Below are 16809 nucleotides of genomic sequence, written 5' to 3' on the forward strand. Positions count from 1 at the left end.
ACTGTTTTCTTCAACCCGCCATCGAGCTGTGTGACCTTGTTCCCATTCTGTCTAAATATCCATAATATTACCGTCTCCAGAAAAAACACCGGAGTCACTTTTTTCAAGCAGCATTCATATATTTTACGTAATCCGTATCCACCGCTGTAGTAGTGTATACGTTGGCCTTGTAGGCATTATTTGCACACTGTTTTCTTCAACCCGCCATCGAGCTGTGTGACCTTGTTCCCATTCTGTCTAAATATCCATAATATTACCGTCTCCAGAAAAAACACCGGAGTCACTTTTTTCAAGCAGCATTCATATATTTTACGTAATCCGTATCCACCGCTGTAGTAGTGTATACGTTGGCCTTGTAGGCATTATTTGCACACTGTTTTCTTCAACCCGCCATCGAGCTGTGTGACCTTGTTCCCATTCTGTCTAAATATCCATAATATTACCGTCTCCAGAAAAAACACCGGAGTCACTTTTTTCAAGCAGCCATAATATATTTTACGTAATCCGTATCCACCGCTGTAGTAGTGTATACGTTGACCTTGTAGGCATTGTTTGCCCAGTTTTTTTGGCCACAGCCACTGAAGCACAGAGGCCAGAAAAAATATGCCATATAAATGCTGAAAATAGTCATTTTTTGCCATACGTTGACTCAACGTATATGGCAAAAAATGACTATTTTCAGCATTTATGTGGCATATTTTTTCTGGCAACTGTGCTTCAGTGGCTGCAACCAAAAAAACTGGGCAAACAATGTCTACAAGGTCAACGTATGGCGAAAAATTACTATTTTCAGCATTTATATGGCATATTTTTTCTGGCAACTGTGCTTCAGTGGCTGCGTCCAAAAAAACTGGGCAAACAATGCCTACAAGGTCAACGTATGGCAGTTGTTTAAAGAGAACAGTAGATTACTAGCCAGCAAAGCTACCTAAGCTAAAATGTCCCTCAAATCCCTGCAGACTTCTGTCCCTCCAATACAGAGCAGTATCAAGCAGATTACTAGCCAGCAAACTTACTATCATCTGTCCCTGAAATCACTAACAGCTCTCCCCCTACACTATCTCTTCCAAGCACACACAGGCAGATTTTTCAGATACATTTTTGCCCTTGATCCCCCTCTGGCATGCCACTGTCCAGGTCGTTGCACCCTTTAAACAACTTTAAAATCATTTTTCTGGCCAGAAATGTCTTTTCTAGATGTTAAAGTTCGCCTTCCCATTGAAGTCTATGGGGTTCGCGAACCGTTCGCGAACCGCTCGCATTTTTGCGCAAGTTCGCGAATATGTTCGCGAACTTTTTTTCCGACGTTCGCTACATCCCTACTCTGTATATTTGTATTTATACATATGGGAGGAGGGAGGTGCCATATTGATTCCCTTAGACAGTACAGTATGAGGGTATAACTTATTGTGTGCCCAGAACATTCCTTCTCTGTATATTTGTATTTATACATATGGGAGGAGGGAGGTGCCATATTGATTCCCTTAGACAGTACAATATGAGGGTATAGCTTATTGTGTGCCCAGAACATTCCTTCTCTGTATATTTGTATTTATACATATGATAAGGAGGTGCCATATTGTCTCCCTTAGACAGTACAGTATCAAGATTTTATTAAGTGCGTGATACATTTCTCTTCTTATTTGGGTTCATGTATATATTGGGTTCTCTATTGAAAGCCTCACTTTTCCTTCATATGTACCCCTAATGAACTGCAGAAGTTGATAGAGATGTTATTTAATGTAGGCATTCATATACACAGCAGAATTTAAATACTGTCCCAGCCATCTGTGAAACTATAGTTTTAGAATTGTAATACACCTTAATTAGTCATTTTATTATAGATAAACAACTTCTGTTGTCTAATGAAATAAAATAGTGCAGCGAATCCTTCTAACTATTATGAACTGGTCGGCTATGGTAAACGTAATTATAAATGTAACTAATACGAACATTTAAATGTGCGTAACAGGGAGAAAAAGCGTATGGGTGTAAAATATTCATCCATTGGTGAATGAAGAATAAATTGCATGGTGAAGAAAGGACTTGATACGCTTTAATGGAACAATTGAATTAATTTATCACCCAGGGCAATTATGGGCCTGTTTCAATTCAACGAGGAAGAAATGTATCTTCTAAATTTATCTCATAAAAACTCATCACAGTTAATCTCATCCCATAATAAATACTCAAATTGTAATTGCGTTTCTTTTGAGTGCACTGCATGGCTGGTCAAATGCTGGGAGGGAGCAGATACAGTATAACCATGGACGATGTGCCAAACAATCTTTAGTAACTTTACCAAGAGCGAGGTTGTAGCATGCACTGTCAGCACACGACTGTAAGCACTTTTTTAGGCTACCAAAGATTGGCTTTGAATGCTCTTGCCATTAGAAGCCCTTAATCAATAATATAATGTTATCGGAAAAGGTCAAAACCTCACCAAATAGCATTGAGTAGGTCTATAGGAAAGACACCTGCATGTACAGCCCAGCAATGACAATATATACTGTAATATGCAGATATTGTGTTATGAGCTAAAGGAGCCCAGCCTGAAGGCCAGTTAGGGGGTGATTTGGAGTGAGTGCTTATTTGTGCCCTGGGAATCCCTGGAACTAAAGCAGGGGGACTGTTACCCCAATGTTTCTATATATCTGTAACCTTGTTATGAGCTAAGGGGGCCCAGCCTGAAGGTCATTTAGGGGGAGATTTGGGGTGAGTGCTTATTTGTGTCCTGGGTACCCCTGGAACTATAGCAGGGTGACACCCCCAATGTTTCTATATATCTGTAACCTTGTTATGAGCTAAGGGGGCCCAGCCTGAAGGCCAGTTAGGGGGAGATTTGGGGTGAGTGTTTATTAGTGCTCTGGGTACCCCTGGAACTATAGCATGGTTATTGTTACCCCAATGTTTCTTTATATCTGTAACCTTGTTATGAGCTAAGGGGGCCCAGCGTGAAGGCCAATTAGGATGAAATTTGGGGTGAGTGTTTATTTGTGCCCTGGGTACGCCTGAAACTATAACAGTGTCACCTCCAGGTTCCACAACCCAAGCTGACTTGCCACCCTACCAAAATGTTCTTGGTTAATCTTCATCTTGGAGTTTGAAAGGAATTTTTCCCCCTCTGAAGAAAATTGGAGAGGCTTCAAGTGGGGGGTTTTTCTTCCTCTGGATCAAGGCAGGTTATATATAGACTTAAAAGGTTGAACTTGATGGACGTGTGTCTTTTTTCAACCTAACTTAATATATTACTATGTCTATGTTACTATAATACTACTATAATACTACCATACTACTATAATGCCAAACACAGCACAATGACTTGAAGTTGAGGTCCTCTTTCTTATTTTGAAGTCATCTGGCTGTAAATAGGATTGGCTGGTGGAAGACTATTGAAAAATAACTCTATATTGTCTGGATCTTCAGTCAGTATGTTATGGATACTTTACACTGAACCTTCTGGCAAATCCAACACTTTCAGACAAGCAATGCAACTACCAGCCACTCAGATGGGGATCCACAAGTGGGTGGTTGTTCTTCCAGTCTGGATTTCTACCGTTCCTGTATCACCCTGTTCCTTCTGGCGGGGCCTTCCAACTCTCTGGGCCTATATGATGATGCAAGGGGCATGGTTGAAAGAGGCGAGGTCATGACTTAAATGGGGCAAATCAATGACATAAAGATGGTGGGACTGTGACAGTTGTGGAAGTGGGGGTTGAGTGGAGAGAGGTGATTGGGGCAGATCAGTGGTGGGCCAGGAGCAGAATGAGAAAATAAAATTCTGTGTTTGCAGATTCCCCCGGGAGCCCCTCTGTCTCAGTTAGATTCTGTTGTCAAGCTGCTCACTAGTATCCTGGCCTTGAGGGCAGAGCCACCTGCTTGGCTGTAAGAGCAGTTCTTTTTTCTTCTGGGCTGTGGAGCAATATCTCTATGCTCTCCCACCATTTTCTCCCCTTTTACTAGTCTATAAAAACTCTGTGATTCCTTTGTTCAGGATTTTGTCCCTTTCTGAGTTCAGAATCTGTCAAAAACGTTGTCTTTCACCTGAACAAGTTCATTACCTGTAAATATGGAATTCTGCCCTTTTGGTATTTTACTGACTAGGACTATTGCCAAGAGGCAATGGCAACCCTAGATCAGCTAGATGTTAGGTAGGTTTCACTCAGACGAATAAGTTGAATTTCATGGGTATGTACTATATGTGTATTATTGTCAACCTTACTGATTAAGAAACTTCACAATGTTGACATGTTTATATACTTCTACAATGTTTGTGTTATTGAATGGCTTTTTAGAATATATTTTTAAAGGGGTGGTTCACTTTTAAGTTAACTTTTAGTATGTTATAGAATGGCTAATTCTAAGCAACTTTTCAATTGGCCTTCATTATTTATTTTCTTTCGTTTTTGAATTATTTGCCTTCTGTTGGCATTTTCCAGCTTTCAAATGGGGGGTCACCGACCCCCATCTAAAAACAAATGCTCTGTAAGGCTACAAATGTACTGTTGTCGCTACTTTTTATTACTCATCTTTCGGTTCAGTCTCACCCCTTTTCATATTCAAGTCTCTTATTGCAATCAGTTTGCAGGGTATATTTGTGCCATAGCAACCAGATGGCTGAAATTACAAACTGAAGAGCTGCTGAATAAAAAGCTAAATAAATCAAAAACGACAATTAATAAACAATGAAAACCAATTGCAAATTGTCTCGGAATATCGCTCTCTACGTTATACTAAAATGTATTGTCGCATCTCCTCAGAGTAAATCAGCCACTACCATAAATAAACTATGTGATTTCGGTGTGGGCTGATATAATTAGATGTATCATAAAATGTAGGAAGAATTTCCTTCGTGAAAAAAAAGCCTGGAGTCAGCCAAACAGAAATGATTTAATGCACATGCGGTTCCTTACTCTTTGTTACTTTAGGTGAAGTGCCGTCTCTGCAGCGTTTCAATATTTTATCAGACTCAACTAATATATTTAGAATCAAGTCTTAAGAAACAACACAAAATATATCTATATTTTTCTACCACTTCAGCACATGCTTTATGTATAGATGGTATACGTGAAGCTCATCTTGGGCTTGTCTCCATTCAGAGAAGAAACGCATTAATGCAGAGAAACTGTGGTAAGGAAGCAATTGGGAGACAGAAGCACTTGCACAGGCTGTGATTGACTAATCCGGGGCTATAGCGATTCCCCAGTGACAACATTGCCTTATCACAGATTAATAATTTAGACTTCCTCGCTGATTCTGAGCAGCAAAAAGGATCAGTAAGTTAATGTTCCATTCCATCTCTTTCCTTGCAAAAAAGTCTTTTAGTAACTGCCATTAATAATTCATGAACCCATTTCTGTGCCAAAGCGATGGCGACATCCCTACTAAAAACCTAACGTTGCCAGTTGTTTCTGCTTTTCTATAGCTGATTTAAGTAAACAGGGCAATTTCTTTACGAAAGCGCTTACTTTTAATAGAACACAGACCGGATTTTCATTACAGGGGAACTGATCGAGCTGTAAAACATTCAAGAGTTTGCATGCATTCACTCAGCAGTCATTTGTAGCCTCCCTGTAAAGACCCTTGACTATTAACCCGTAATGCAGAAATATGGCTTTCGTTTTATTATGTTAAAAGAGATCAATGAAGCTCATTGGAGGTTGAAGAAATGTAGTTGTTTGGCACAAAATAAAATGATGGCAAAGATATAGTTAATCTGTTTCTAAATTAAAAAAGTTATTACAGATATAGTATCCATTATCCTGAAACCCGTTATCCAGAAAACTCCTAATTACGTGAAGGCCATCTTCCATAGACCACAATTATATATATCATTTTAAAAATGTTCTCTGTAATAATAAAACAGTAGCTTGTACTTGATCCCAACTAAGATATAATAAATCCTTATTGTAGGCAAAACAATCCTATTGCCTTTAATTCATATTTTAAATTTTTTAGTAGACTTAAAGGGGACCTGTTACCCAGATATAAAAAGCTGTATAATAAAAGTTCTTTTCAAATTAAACATAAAACCAAAGTTATTTTTTTTCTATTAAACCATCCATAAATGTTATAAACTCTTTTAAAAGTTTCTGTCAATCAAAAGCTGTCAATCATATATTGCCTGCCCCTCCTCTATGCCTCTAGACATAGGGGTGGAGCAGAAAATGACTTTCACTTTCCATTCTGCACTCCCCACACCCCCCTTCCCTTCTCATCATCTAATTATTTAGCCACAGCATGGAATGGGCGGGTATTAAGGTGGGTATTAGCCCATCCCTCATTCTTCATTCTGGCACATAAACAAGATTTTGGCATGATGCAAAATGTGCCTTAATAACAGCGTTCACAAAATGGCTGCTGCCTGCTTGCTATAATTATGAATTCCAAGACTAAAACAACTACATTTAAATAATTTTTATAGTCTAATTGAAGTTTATTTTAATTTCATAGTGATCAAAATTACATAAAGATCCCTTATCCAGAAAACACCCAAGCTTTCTGGATAACAGGTCCCATACCTGTACTTTAGTTATCTGTGGGTCGAGAAAACCTTGACCCACACTCGACCCTAATCCAACCACCAAGAACCCCAGTGAGTAAATAAAAGTGGGGTACTAGCAGGCAGGTGTGAGCTGAACCACCCAGCCCACAAAATTTAGTCGACCTAAACCCGCCCAACCCGCAGGTCCCACAGGCTCAGGTGGGCCCACACATCACTTCTGTACTGATAAAGTTAACTTGCCAGCCATGCAGAACTCAAGCAGCTTTGTTTGTTTCCCTGTAGAGCAGTCAGCGACTGTGTAGCGATTTGTATTGGATTTTATTTTTGCCTTTACATCTCCTTTACTGTTTCCAACTCCAGCTGCAGGGACAAAGATCATGGAGCCAGATTTAAACAGATAAACTGGGATTCTTTGAAGGATTATTTTGCTGCAGCCACTGGTTCTGCAGAGTTGGAGAAAGTTTGTATTAAACAATACAAAAACTATAAAATCCCCATTAGATTACATGACAACACAGGACCCAGTGCAGTCTGTATATTCTGATTATTAATCAGTCTTGCTGTATCGGCTTATGGCAGATATTATTTGACTTGTGCTGTTTTGATAATTTATGATGATCCCTAAGAAGCCCAGACCACACTGAGCATGTGCACAGTCTTGGTCTTGCAAAGATGTTTAACAAAGTTACAAGATGGTGACCCCCTGTGGCCAACTTCGAAAGTATAAATCATTTGTTTGATTAGGCTTGTGGTGCAGTAAGTTCATGTTTATGTTTAGTATACAAAATACAGCATTACTAGCCTTATTCTATTTTAGACTTCCCCTTGACTACAGCTTAGCTGTTGCATAATACAATCATCATCATCACTGTTGCAAACCTTGACTTCCTTACACAACCCACTACCTGCCTTCTGTGCTCCTGAGCTACCAGTTCTAACCTACAGTCTGTTTCTAAACAAAAGACTATGGTGGTGGAGAGACAATTTGGTCATCTAAACATGGACATGGTCTTGCACCAACAGCCTGGGGAGAAGGATCCTCAGTGGTACCACAGCAGCAAATCGGATTTGGTGAATACTAAGTTTATTTCTTACTTTACACCAGAGTATCACATTCCCACTTCACTCAGCTGGGAGTTCTAGAAGCTGCATGAACATTAGAAAAACCCCTGCTATGCTGCAAAATCACTTTCCTCCAGTCTGAAAGCTTTTCCATTTGTCACCTACATTAAATAAGGTAAGAAAAGTTCATATTTTCTCTTGACTGTGCACATATTTGTACATGCTGATCTAATCCCATGTAAGGCAGCTCTTTAAACTCAAGTGAAATTGAAAAGTGTAAGTGAAACCTAAATCATCAATTCCCTTAACTTTGTTGACCTTCTTTAAAACTTTTTCTTGACCTTTTCTGAGGACAAATAATAAAACGAGCAATAAAAAGACAGGTATTGGACCTGTTATCCAAAATGCTCAAGACCTGAGGTTTTCCGGATAAGGGATTTTTTGTAATTTAGATCTCCATACATTAAGGGGGTAATTTACTAAAACTCAAATTTCTCTCATAATTTGAATAAAACAAACTCAAACAAACTCCAATGAAATAATTAAAAAAAATTCGATTGTGAAAAAAACTTGAATCATACAAATTTTTCAGATTTGACTGGCATTACTTTTTTTTGCTTTATCACCCAAAAACCCTGAATTTTTTAGGTTATCATACGAAACCCAGCACAGACCATGATATCTTCAAATTGGAAAATGGACATCTGCCACTGACTTCTACAGGGCCTCGACAACTTTGAGATGGCGTATTTTCAGATTCTGATGTTTTGCTGCTTTGGGGCTTAATAAATCTAGAAAAAATTTAGTTTTTCTTTTAGTCGAAAAATTTTAGTTTTTGCCACTAAAAACTTGATCTGACAAACTCAAACTCAACCTTTAATAAATAACCTAAGTCTGCTAAAAAATATTATAGGGACAGTGAGGACCACTTTTGTGCCTATGGATGATTCCACCTAGACATTTAGGGGGTTATTTACAAAAATGTAAAATATATCTCATATTTTTATTAAACCAAGCTGGACCAAATTATTAATAAAATAACTCAAATAAGTCTGGAAAAAAACTAAAATTGAACGAAAACCTGAATCGTACAATTTTTTTTGATTTGACGCCTAAATAGCTAAATTTTATTGGGTTATATCCCGAAAACCCCATATTTTTTTAATTATCCGAAAATACCCAACACAGATCATGATATCTTCAAATTGTAAAAGGGACATCTGCCATTGACTTCTACAGGACCTCGGCAGGTTTGAGATGACAGATTTACGGATTAGAACTTTTTGCACCTTCGGTATATAAATCTTGAGTTTTTCTTTTCCTCTCAAACTTCAAGTTTTTGCCCAAAAAAACCTCGACCAGAAAAAAATAGAGGTTTAGTAAATAACCTCCACAATGTGTGATCAAAGGTTAAGCTTAATAAATTTATCACATGATTGCCTATGTTTGACTTGAATTTGTGACAACCTATATTGGTAGAAAGTTGACTTTTCAAGAGTAATCCATTGGACTAAAGACCATGATCAACCTGAATTCTAATATGTGTAGTTTTAAGTGTACTTTTATTTGTCATAGTTAGAGGCTCACTATGCCCACTTGTCCAACATGAGTACAATGAATAGTGTTTGTATTGAACATATTTTTTCCTATTGTTTCTATTAAGAAAAATCCATGTGTTTTGCTATTTCTTGAGTTAACGAATAAACATAGATGCTGTCCCATGTCTGGTGCTTTGATGTAGATAATTTGACTTCCAGTGTACAAGCCCCACCCTTTTTTGTGACTATTTTGTTAGCAGGAGTCCATTTTTTGTGTAGTGGGAATCTAATTATCTAATTATCTTGCAAGGACCAAACATGGTGGAGCTTTCATATCCCTTATAAGCCTGTGAGTGGGGATCATGATTGAGACACTGGAATACATGTAGAAATATATATAGAAAAAATGTGTTATGTATTTTAATTAACATCACCATTATTATTATTATAAATATAATTCCAAGAGATTTAACCCTATCTATTATAAAATATCTGCGACCAGTATATTTTACTTTTTGTAGCTTCACTTGTGATTCTTTTTCAACAACAGCTTTGAAAAAAGTTGTCATTTTTATTCTAGCAATTCAAGTAATAGATGGGCCAGTTAACGGTTTCAGCCCCCATGGCTATAAGTTATATGGACACAATCTTAAATAATAAAATGTATAAAGGGATTTTTATGGAACTAAAAGAAAATATAAATATTTTACAGAATAAAAGCAGGTGACACCCATGGTTATTTCTTCAGTAAAGGTGCAAAATCCATTTTATGTCAATAGTTAGGGTCCATTTATTGTGTAGACATAAAAAGGTAAAAAAAAAACATAAAAATAATATTTTATTAGGGAAATATACGTTGTAAAATGTTTGAAGTGCTTTATTTAACAACAGAGGACCATAACTTTCGAAATCTTACAACAGGAGGTGTAATTTACAGTAGGTACTGCTGTAAGATGATGATAACAGGAGGAATGTGGGTTGTAAAAACGTTGAAGACATTTAGGGGGTTATTTATCAAAGTCCGAATTTATCTCAATATTTTCTGCTACAAACTCTGATCAAATCCGCTCGGGATTTTTAATACTTATTTATTATTACATTTTCCCGAGAATTTGCTTTGCGGACAAAATCAGATTTTCACTGATTTTTTCATCCGATTTTCACGAATATCACGATTTTTTCAGAATTTTCACCCAAAAACTTCAGGGTATTGCAAGAAACCCAGCGCACATCAAAAAATCATTGGGACTTTTCCCATTGACTTATATGCAACCTCGACAGGTCTGAGATGCTGAATTTTCAGATTCAGACTTTTCCATCCTCAGGGTTTAATGAATTCTGAAAAATTTGAGATTTTTTTAAAAGTCTGATTTTATTAAAAAAAATCACAAATTTTTCGTGATTTTTGCTTCGTTGTTTAGTAAATAACCCCCTTAGTTTGAGACAACAGCAACTTAGGCCAAACTAAAATCACAACTTTAGTGCAATTGCTATGCATCTATATAGGCAGAAACATTTTTGGCAGCAGAGTTTTTTCAAGCAGATAACTTAGGAGAACCAAGCCTAGACCTTCAGATAATCCAGATTTCAAAGAAGGGAAAGGCACTCATGGAATCCACACCCCTGCAATTTAAATTATAGGAACATCTTGCTATAGTCAGTGTTGTCCAAGTGGTGGTCCACATGCCCCTTTCTGTGACCCTCCACACTGTGGCAGGTTTGATTGCTAACTTTGCATGTGTGTGCCATACTCTTCCTGCCCTACACTGCCTGTATGTTCCGTACTCTGCCTGCCCTACACTGCAGGCATGCGACATACTCTGCCTGCCTTAGTCTGCATGTGTGTGCCATACTCTGCCTGCCCTACACTGCAGGCATGCAACATACTCTGCCTGCCTTAGTCTGCATGTGTGTGCCATACACTGCCTGTGCGTACAATACTCTGCCTGTGGGAGGTGAACACGATGGGGGTTTAAATTTGGAAATGCTTATTAGGGGTCCCCAAGGTGTTTAATCATGTACTGTGGGTGCTGTATTATCCAAAGGGGAGGAGGAGACATATGGATTTAAGGGTATGTCTTAATATGACATGAAATTTTTTCACATATGAGTGATAAGTGGTATCTATGCAGTGAGCAGCAACCATTTGGTTTTTTGGTGTGCTACCACCATTAATGTGGACATGGTCTTAACATTTTTTGCGATATTGTGGATGTGGTTTACAGTGAGTGTGGTTTAAAAGGGGAGTGGTCAATACTGGCTTCCATTATCAGCTCTCCACCATGTAGGTCAGGAAAATTCTGGCCCTTTTAAAAGCTTAGTCATAGGCTTAGTCATGACTAAGTGGACATATTATGAAACATATAAGGCTGAAATTTGCATTACAAGAGACCATGGTAAAGGTATAGCCTCTTCAGCACCACCCAAAATGTAGCAGCACCAGAGGGTGAAGATAGGGCAGGACAATGTGGGTAAATGGCAGACATGCCAGCAAGAAGTAGGTTGTAAATCTAGGAGTAGAAAAGCAAAGCTACAAGGCAACAATAAGGGTCGGAAACAGGCTGGAATCAAGGTAACTGGAAAAGCTTCACAAATGAAAAAAAATTCTGGTTAAGTCTTGAGGTAGAACCCAAGTTCAGGTTTATGAGTCACTAACCAATGTCACAAAGACAGTATGGTATACATATATATGGGCAACGATGCACCACCATCAAAAGTGTAAACATCCAACTCTAAGCCATAGTTATGCTCCTGACATTGAGCCAGTAATATCTTCATAGCAGCTTTGGAAAGCAAATTCATAGCAAACAATTATACATTCACATTTGACATATCTCTGAATATAAAAATAAGGTTATCAGGACCCTTTAATGCAAAAAAATATTCTGAGATTTTTAAGATGTAATCAAAGACTGCTGTTATATTTGTAATAATAAAACATCTATATTACGAGAAGGATAGAATTAAATGATTAAGTATGGTAGTAAAGTCCTCAGTCCATTTTTGTGGAGGATTTAAGTCTCTTGAACTGGTAGGATGGGAGGAAGGTGCACCTTGGGAGCCCTAAGTTTTGATTAATGGCATTGAGCGCAGTGAGTCATCCTCTTAATATTGGTCTGTTCTCTTGCAAGATACATTGGCAACATTCCAGGCAATTAAAATGGAGTTTTTAGCTTTTATATAGTTCCTCACTGGACACTCTGATAGGGAAAACAGACCAGTAGATATGTTATACATAAACATATAAACCAGTAAACATTACTTTTACATCATTTTTTATTTGGATGTGTGTTTGGAGTCTGTTACCCAGTTGGGCATTTTTTTTCAAAATAAAGGGTTAAAAAGACACGCCCATCTAGTTCAACCATTTCTGTCTATAAAAAAAACCTGCCTAACTGTTAGCTGATCCAGAGGAAGGCAAAAAACCCCATCTGAAGCCTCTCCAATTTGCCAAGAGGAGGCAAAAAATTTCTTCCTGACCCCAAGATGGCCCAGTCCCTGGATCAACTTGTACTAAGAGCTATTTTCATTAACTCTGTATTTTCGCATTTGCTATTCAACAACCCCTTCTTGAAGCTATCTAATGTATCTGCCAGTACTTCTGAATCAATGGAGAGAATTCTTCAACTTCATAGCTCTCACTGTAATAAAACCTTTTCTATATATTAAGATGGAACCTCCAGGAATGGACATTCTGTGTCAGATGGAAGGAACTTCTGGCTAATAAAGCATTAGAGAGTTCATTATATATAATGATGAGGAAATCTGTCCTGTTTCGTGGGAAAAATTAAAAAAATTGCAAAATGGCAAAAAATTTGAAGTCAATAGGTGTCAACATTTTTTTCACATGCGACAATTGTTTTCGCTCCAAATGCATTAAAGTCAATGGCCATTTGTCTTATGGCAGCTTTTTTGTCCAAATGCAATAAGGTGAATAGGCGTTTTTTCTTATGGCAATTTTTTTGTTCAAATGTAATAAAGTCAATGGGCGTTGTTCCTACTTTTTTGTCTCTGCAAATTTTTCTGCTGCAAATATTTGTCGCAGTTTTTCAAAAAAATTTCAGATGGCTGAATGCGGAATTTAGATGCTAATCCATTTCTGGGGACAAAAATTCACTCATTACTATTTATATAGTATATTCCCTATGTATATTTATACATAGTTGATCCCGACCAAGACCCTAGAAATGTTGAGTTCATCCCGTTCATCCAAAAATATTGGGTTCATGTACACGTTTTTGGATATGATGCTCCATAAGGGATATATGATTCTTGCTCATTAAGTCTTTCCCAGTAAATCCTATAAACACAGTATTCCTTGAAGTTTTTTGCATACATCTTAAACCACCAATATCTACAATAATATCTCCTTTTAAGTGCCTTGAGTTTTCTCATAACTGAGACATTTTATACCCTTTAAAATATTTGAACAAGTCCACACATTCACACATTTATTTCCTTTCCCTTCCCTTTAGTTGTTTACAGATGGCCGAGCAGGGCAGAAAGGCTTAGCAAAGTGGCACAACTCATTCAGACCACAGTGAGTTTTTGAAAGGAAGGTGGGGGCACTAAAGGGCAGAAGGTGAGGAAGGAGCGAGTCTTTCAAGCAAAAACCGCCAATACAAAACAAAACAGAAGATGGGTGACAGGAACAAGAACAGGATGGAGCGAGTATAGATCAGTAACAGGTTTGCAAGGGACACAGAGGACAAAGTCTCTGGGATAGAACAGGACAGAGTAGTCATAGCGCATGGTTAGAATGCGATGTGATGAGGAAGACTGGAGTAGGGGACTAGGATGAATATTCTGGGACAGGACAAAATAGTTGTAGAGCCAGGTTAAGATGGGATGTGATGAGGAAGACTGGAGTAGGGGACTATGATGAAGACTCGGGGACAGAACTGGGCGGTGGAGGTGTTTAGCCCAGGTCAGAATGGGGTGTGACAAGGAGGACAAGAGAAGAAGCTGATTCAGACGGGCTGAAACTAGGAGCAGGGCAGACAACAGACTGTAAACTAAGAGCAGGAGGGACAAGCTAGGGACTATGCCACAGTGCTCCAACCATAGCTAATGCTAAAGTACAGGATGAGAGGTAGGTTGGGCTTATATAGGACAAGATCAGCCCTGATTAGCTGACCTCAATACTACAATAAGGCTGCTGGGGTATAATAGTTAAACCAGAGACTCAGGTGAAAAGGAAACAAGAACTTGCGGCTGCTTTGATGTCCCGGTGGTCACGGAGAAGATTCAACAACCAGGAGGTCCCAGAATCAAATCCCAGCAGAGCCTGACAGTCTTAAATCTATTGCTTAAGTCATTAACAAATTTTGAACCCATAAAGAATGAATTATTTGGAAAACTGGATAAATTTCAGTAGCAGAAAACTACCCATTACTGAATAGAAGTGCATAAAACAAAATACTGATATTTTTGAAATAATGACATATTTATATAGAATAGTATCCCTTTGAACCGAATTTCACTTGAATTTCTTTTCAACTGGATAACATGAAAACAGTACTCATTCTATGGCATATCTCTCTAGCGTGGATTCTAAAGAGCTTATTTCCAGATCACTATTCAGGAGAAATATACTGAAGGTGGTCAAAAAAATCATACGTCTTTGCATTGAATGTAATCTAGCCTATGAGTAAAATCAAATCAAACCGATGCACGGCACTAAATCAGATACTAAATCACTGACATTTATCAGTAAAATGCAAATTGTGTTATTCATATTACTCCATGTAATATATTCCTGTCCTTCCTGAGCTGAAATCTAAAGGTCACACACTTGTAAGCAAAGCTGCCATTTAAACTGCACGCTGACTGTACCCCCTTTGATTTATGAATGGTTAAAAGGACTTTCTTCGAAATAATAACACTTCTTGGAATTATCTGTAAAAAAACACTTTGCTCGATGCCCAGAAATCAATGTCTAGCAAACAGAAGGGCAGCGGGTGACTGATTTTTAGTCATATTTTTTGCTGAGCACTTTAGAAATGGAAGTTGTGTAAGCAGAATCCCTGTGGTTGGTTTCTGGAGATCTGCCAAAGACAAATACTGTACGTATCCTGACCCAAATTTGGGAGAAAGAAAACTAGGAAAACATTGTTGTTAACCACCAACATCCTAAGAGTTTCTCAATATTCTACGGGTACATCCAATTCTCAGCTTCTTAGCAGATTTAAAAAAGTCCCAGTAGTTCAGATAATTTATAGGAAAGCCCCAAGCTTCACAAACACTTAGGGGGTTATTTATCGAATTTATCTCAGTATTTCTAATATCCAATCCCGAGCAACTCTGAACTCCCGAATGGACCTTATTTATGAAGAAAAATGCCAGAAAAAATAGGGTAGGGCAAAACGCTGAAAACTTCGGAGCTTTCCCGGAAAACTCAGAACTGTTTTTTGAGCCGAAACCCCCAAATCATCGGATATCCGATATAGCCTAGAGGTTGCCATTTAAATGGTTTAATCAGCAACCTGACAGGTCATAAGAAACTGTATTAGATAAAGAAAGCTGCCATGGTGCTCACAAATCAATTCTTCAGCTCAATAGGTCACTCCGCTCTATAGGGTAACATCCTCGGAATGTTAAAACACATTATGACATAAATATGGAGCAAGGTGACATTAAAGTATCCATCAATGTCATTGGCTTCCAAGTGTGTTCCAAGGTGTTAAGATCTCTCAGACTAACCTAATATCTTCAAGTTTGTGTATGTGAGTTTACTAATGTTATGCTGGAAGCCCAGGAAATCGTAAGGTCTCATTTACTAAAATAGTGGTCAGTGAAGAAGTGCAATGTGTTTTGTCCTCAATACAGACTTTTTGTCTGGCTCAAGGTCAGCATTAAGGGCAAGGCTGGTTTGTACATGGAATGCCATACTCTGTACCTTGCATGTAATGCACTATAGTGCAGTAGGTACAAGCATTTAATGGTCATAAATTGTGCCTCCTTTATCCCATTTTAATGCAGCCAATGTATCAACTCTTGAGTCTATTTTTAAATGTACCCTAATAATTTAATGTATTGTTACTAATTTTAACTAAAATTAACAAATGTCAATCCTCAGCATTAAAGCATCTTTCTCTTGCTACAACACTAAACATGACCACCGTCAATACCCTCCATAACCCATGCCAATATACTGTGTCATCTATCAGGTTTCATCTTCTTCCACCTAAATAACCCATTATTACCCAAATGTTCCCTTTCGAACTCCATGCCACATTTATATTTTTCCTTCTACTCCTGTATGTCACTCATGCATAACACACAATGTGCATTATACTCAACTACAAAGTCCTACAAGTGTTGCTTCTGCAACACTTCTGCAACTGGTCACCTAAATAATTGCCTAGATTACTGATCCCCAACTAGTTTCTCATGAGTAACATTTTGCTCACCAACCCCTTGGATGTTGCTACCAGTGGCCTCAAAGTAGGTGCTTATTTTTGAATTTCTGGTTTTGGTGCCAGTTTAAACTGCATAAAAACCAGGAGTACTGCCAAACAGAGTCTCCTGTAGGCTGCCAGTCCACATAGAGGCAGTCAAATAGGCAATCACATCATTTATGTAAGGATTCTGCACATGCTCACGCGCGAGTACAGACACGCATGTCAAGGTGCATGTCATCACGAACCAGCGTGCTGGAACAGACGCGTGTTTTTATGCGGCCACTAGCACGGACGCATCGTC

The sequence above is a fragment of the Xenopus laevis genome, chromosome 1L (genome assembly GCF_017654675.1).
Source record: "Xenopus laevis strain J_2021 chromosome 1L, Xenopus_laevis_v10.1, whole genome shotgun sequence".
Lineage (NCBI taxonomy): Eukaryota > Metazoa > Chordata > Amphibia > Anura > Pipidae > Xenopus > Xenopus laevis.